Here is a 6188-nt window from a genome sequence, read left to right on the forward strand (position 1 = left end):
CTTGTGCCTCCAAAATAGAGAATAGCGAACTTCAAAAGAAGGGGGTGCTGGGGCACTGCCCTTGGGATGGGACTGGACGTAGGCGGCTGCTTACACTTGGGCATAAGCATTTTTGGTTTCTGAAAAGTAAGGAAAAGGATTCTGGGTGTACTTGTGTATCTGAGAGCAGACCAAAGCAGGAAGCTTGGTCAGGAACTTCAGGTACACAGTACCATGGGGGTCAGCAGGGCCTGGAGGTGGGGGATGTATGCAGCCCTGCTACCATTAAAAAAAAAATGTTGGCATTAAAACAGCAAGGCCAGAAACACTGGGGAAAGTAACGAGCTTTCACAGCAGTGGATGAGCCTAGCCAGCTAACTAGCTAAGAGAAAGGGCTGGGTCTGGAGAAAACAGCAAAGCCAGTCTCAGCAGGCTCTGGCTGCCACTAGGAAGCCCTCTGCTCTAGTTAACTTCTCAGCTCCACAAGTTGTTACTCCTTTACTGGTTTTTATCTAATGAACCTAATTGTAACAGATTGAATGGTGGGTAAAGACATTTTCTAGGAAAGCCTCTGTTTATCCCAGAAAGGATGCGATCTCAGACCACCTCAGAGGTGGGAAAAGGGGAGGGAGACAGCTGAGGAAGAAGTCTGAGTCCAGATCCTAGAAGTAGTAGGTTGCTATTGCCACAGCTCCGCCTACTCACCATTCTGGATGGGGCGCTTTCCACCTCTGCCTTCTTGCCTGCTCAACATAACCCTTGTTCGCTCTGCCTGCACCCTCGGTGGGTTCTTCTCTTTGGGGAGCTCAAGAACCAAGATGACTGCCACAGTTAGGACTGGAGGTGTCTCTTTCTCTGCAGCCCTGGGGCCACCCACAACACATCAGCCTAATAGTAGACATATCCCTTCAAGAACCACCTCACTTAGGTTCTGCGCAGATGCCAATTCATCAAAGGACATGAAGGCGCTACCAAAATCCACCTGGCATCCTTGTCAGTGAGCTGGGGCAGCAGCTAAGAGTACCCAAGAAACAGGGCTGACAGCATGTGTAGTTGAGAACCCTGATGACTCTATGTGGGGGGAAAAGAGGAGGAAAAAATCCAAGTGTGTGAAACACCCCACCCACCTTCAATTACAGCATCTCGGCCCCCATCCACACTGACAGTAGCGGGCAACATGGATCAAACGACTGAAGTCTAAATGAGAACCACGGTTGCAAACTCTGAACTCAAATGACTCTTCCCAGTCCAAAAGTGGCTTTAAATCTACAAAAAATAAAAATAAATAAAATAAAATCTCACCAACGGAAATTCTGCACGTTGGGAAGGGGGGTTGGTACAAGGATTAGAAGCTTGATTCTGACTGGCTGTGTCCAGATCAAACGTTTAGCTACACTGTTCTTTTATTGTAGACTTTTGCTTTTAACCTTGCTGACCTGTACCTAGAAAAGTCTACAGAAGAATTCACCCATACAGTCATTGGAGTTTAAAGCTATGTGCTGTGTTAATGGAGTCTGTGCAAGCCAAAGCGACATGTAAGGTCAGAGCATCAGTCAGCTTCGTTGTGTGTGCTCCCTGTTTCCTACCAAGCCAAACTTACATACTCTTATATATTAAGACTTTTATACATGCATATTATGTGTTTTGATCAAACCTGGCCCGATGCTGTCACCTGCAAATCGTCCCCCAGGACCCACAACTGTATTTCCCTCCCAAATTCCTAGGATATTTTCTTTTCAAACCCACTAGGCCCCCTTGGTGCTTCCTGCATGCGCACGGGAGTAAGACCATCTGCTACAGCATGGCTACAACAGCGGTCTCACGAGGGACGCATCCGGAAGAAAACATCAAAGGTTGACAGCTCTTCAGCTGGGGGTGGAGCTGCCCAGGCTCCTCCCCATCTACGCTGGGATTTTGTTTGGCTTGGTCTTGAGGGCGTTTGGCTCCTTCACTCAAAGTCACTCTTCGTCAGCGGCCCTGCCATGTCTGGAAAATACTGTTTCACTACAAGTATCCGCTCCCTCTAGCTCTGTAATCATTCCGGCCCCTCTTCCACTATGATCCCTTGAGCCTTGGAGGAGCAGGGTTGATGTAGATGTCTCTTTTAAGGCCGAACATTCTACACTCTCTTATTCTCAATATATCAATCAGCTATGAGTTTCTGAAGTTATCATCATCTATTGCAAAAAAAAAAAAAAAAAAGCAGCTTCTTGGCTGAGGGTTGACCAATGCCTTAATGTATGGGGATAAAGTGCTTAGAGGACAGTTTAATATCAGGACCATTTGGAAGAATAATAGTAGGTATGTTCACCTCTAGGGGCCACGGCCTACAATGCCATGAGCTATTGGCCCAGTTAAGTGTATCGGGCATGAGTTATGCCTTGTGGAGTGGGCCTTAAGACCATCCAGAAAGTGGTTGGTTATCCTGTAATATTCCCATCACTGTTGCCCCAGGGGCCATCTTGCTGATCTGGTCATTACTGTAGGCCATAGGCTCACAGCTGGGTAAGACTACTGATGAGTTTTCTCCCCCAGTAGTGTGCTTTGCACCTATGTGAGTTCCCTAGGTCTAAACAGAGTCTATTCAGAGAGAAGGCAAAGCACCAGGGTGCCCCCTGCAGGACAAAAGAAACAGTCCTGTGGACCTGGGAAAGGGATGGGTTTGGAACCTACCAACTGCATTTCTGTTGGGGTTTTAAAGTCTCAGAGTTGACATTAAATTTGTGCACAACCCCCAAGCTAATACAGAAGGGTTCACAACATGGCAAGCATACCCACGAGCGCTTAAGCAGAGAGGTGGTCACAACTGACCAGAGGACAAGGCAGTGTTCACCACTTTGTTTTCATTCTTGGCAAAGTGGGAAGAGCCTCAGCCAGAGGAAAGTCATCAAAAATATGTCCCACAGGTGACCAGGAACCCCCAGACAGGCTCCCTGTGCCTACTCTAGACCCATTTCACCAGGAGACAGTTTTTCCAGCACCAAGGGGGAAATGATTCTGACTTACTCAGCTTGCTTTGAAATAAATGCTTTGGTGGAGTGGGTGCTGGGTATAAGTGAAGCCAACAGCTCACCAGAAAACAAAATGTCACCTGTGGCGGCAGGTCTTTCCCACGCTCTTGCTTCATGGGTTGCGGAGCCAGACCACCACTGAGCCCCTCTATCAAGACCACAGAGGTGCAGCTGGCCCTGACACTTGAGGGAGGCCACACTTGAGTCAGCCACAGCTGTGGGTACGGTGTGTCTCATCTTTTAGAAGATGAGAGGCAGAGACATCGAATTGTTTTTCTCCCATGGTTATCTCCCATCTCCCCCCCTCCTCCTCTCTGTCCCCTTGTCTGGGTCTTCTGTCCCCTCTCTTGTGGCATTCTCAAGGCTGCTCTGACGGCGCCACACCGTCATGACGTGCAGCTTCCATGGCGCCTCTTCCTCCCAGGCAGGAGGGACATCTGGTCAATGAGTGTCGGAAGATGGCAGCAACAAGCAGAAGAGCCAGTCTGTATTTGCTGAAACTAAACTTACCTGATTGTCTTCGTCGGGGTTTCCATTGCTGTGAAGAGACACCATGCCCAGCAGCTCCTATAAAGGAAAACATTGAATTGAGGCTGGCTTACAGTTCAGAGGTTCAGTCCATTGTGATCATGGTAGTAGACATGGTGCTGGAAAAGGAGCTGAGAGTTCTATATCTTGACTGGCAGGTACCAGAGAATGGCTGTCTACCACACTGGGCATAACTTGAGCATATGAGACCTTAAAACCCACCCCACCCCACCCTACTCCCCCACCTCACCCCACCCCTATGCCCCACAATGACACAGTTCCTCCGACAAGACCACACCTACACCAACAAGGCCACACCTCCTAATAGTGCCACTCCCTGTAGGTCAAACATTCAAACACAGAGCCAAGGGGAGCCATTCCTATTCAAACCACCACATTCCACTCCCTGGACCTCATAGGCTTCTAATCATACCATAATGCAGAAATGCATCCAGTTCAACTTCAGAAGTCCCCATAGTCTATATCAGTCTCAAACTTGTTTAGAAGTCCAAAGTTCAAAGTCTCTTAACTGTAATCCCCTGTAAAATCAAAACTAAAAATAAAAAAATCAAAATTATACTTTCAATATATAATGGCACAAGATATACATTATCATTCCAAAATGGAGAAAGGGGACCATAGTGCATAGTGAGGAAATACTGGACCAAAGCAAGACTAACACCAGCTGGGCAAACTCTAAACTGCATCTCCGTGTCTAATGTCAAAACACTCTTGAGATCTCCAATTCCTTTCGTTTTTGTTGACTTCAACACCCCTCTTTGTCTTGGACTGGTTCCACTCCCTGTTAGCAGCTCTCCTAGGCAGGTATCCCATGGCTCTGGCCTCTCTATTGTCTTGGGTTCTTCATGGCAAATCTAGGCTTTTCCATCCCAAATCCACACAATGGACCTCTCTAGGCCTCCATTCAGGGACATACCTGCTTCATGTCTGGCCTTGGCAGCGTTCCTCAGTCGCAGAAGGAGATTCCATAATGCCTTTCTTCTATTCTTGAGTCTAAAGCCAGAACCACACAGCTAAAGCTGCCAAATTCTGCTGCTTACTGGTTCTAGAACATGGCCCTCTTTTTCAATTACCATTTTGTTTTTTTGTTTTTTTTTTTTTTATGGTTTCCTTCACTGCCTAAGCTTGACTGGCCTAGAACACAGTAGAGCCAATATCAGGCTGTTTTGAGATTTCCTTTGCCAATGGAATTAAGTAATCTAAAACTCTTTACTTTAGCCTCAGTAGACTCTTTAGACAAGGGCAAAGAGCAGCCCCATTCCTCACCAAAATATCACAAGAACAGTCTCTAAATCACTTACCAAAATTCTCCTCTTCTGAAAATTGGTGAGCCAGGTCCCCAGAGTTCAAATAACCCTCAGCACCACTGTCTTCCATACTCCTACTAGGGTGGCCCATTAAGCCCTACTTAAAGCATTCAATGGCTTTTCTAATCCACCATTTCAAAGTTAGGGCAAATGCCCCAGGCTGGCTCTTCTGCTTGTTGCTGCCATCTTCCGACACTCATTGACCAGATGTCCCTCCTGCCTGGGAGGAAGAGGCGCCATGGAAGCTGCACTGATGGTGTGGCGCCAGTCAGAAGCAACCTTGAGAATGCCACAAGAGAGGGGACAGAAGACCCAGACAAGGGGACAGAGGGGGGGGGGGCGGGAGATAACCATGGGAGAAAAACAATTCGATGTCTCTGCCTCTCATCTTCTAAAAGATGAAACACACCATACTCACAGATGTGGCTGACTCAAGTGTGGCCTTCCTGTGTCAGGGCCAGCTGCACCTCTGTGGTTTTGATGGAGGGGCTCAGTGGTGGTCTGGCTCCGCAACCCACGAAGAGAGAGAGTGGGAAAGACCTGCGCCACAATATTTTGTTTGTTGCCTTCTCTTATAACCAACACCCACTCCACCAAAGCATTTATTTCTAAGGATGAGAAGTAAATCATTTAGGGTGATCTCCACCCCCAGTACTGAGAAAACTGTCTCCTGGTGAAATGGGACTAGAGTGAGCACAGGGAGCATGTCTGGGGGTTCCTGGTCAACTGAGGGACAGATTTTGGTGACTTTCCTCAGGCTGAGGCTCCTTCGACATTGCCAAGAATGAAAAAAAGCCTTGTCCTCTGGTCAGTTGTGACCACCTCTCCGCTTCAGCGCTCGTGGGTATGTTTGCCATGTTGTGAACCCTTCTGTATTAGCTTGGGGGAGGGGCGTCACGTAGGAGTTTAACTCTACCATACATTTGATGTTGTACCTTCCGATGTCCCCCCACTTCCCAGACACAAACGACATGCGGTCTGGGTGCCTTTGCCTGCTTAGAAGTCGTGGCTCCCAGATGCATGATGGGTAGAGAAGAGGTGGGACTAATCTCTTATTTGCTCATCTAGGCGTCACGTTCCCCTGGTTTATTCCCTCCTGCGTCACTGCCTGGTTCACACTGGAGTCCTCCACTCCAGAAAAACCCCTGGCTGCACCTTTTGTTCAGTGTGCCGATCATTGTAAAAGCAGCAAGATGTGGACTCTGATTGCTCACAGAGTCCAACAGGAAGCCTCCTGTCATTTAAGGGGGTGGAAGAAACTTGGTGGGCATTTTGACAGCTAATGTGTCCTTGAGCATGGTGTGTGTGTATGTGTGTCTTGAATTTGATCTTTATAAAACTT

This window comes from Alexandromys fortis, unplaced genomic scaffold, assembly GCF_014885135.2.
Source record: "Alexandromys fortis isolate MF-2015 unplaced genomic scaffold, M_Fortis_MF-2015_v1.1 scaffold_20, whole genome shotgun sequence".
NCBI lineage: Eukaryota > Metazoa > Chordata > Mammalia > Rodentia > Cricetidae > Alexandromys > Alexandromys fortis.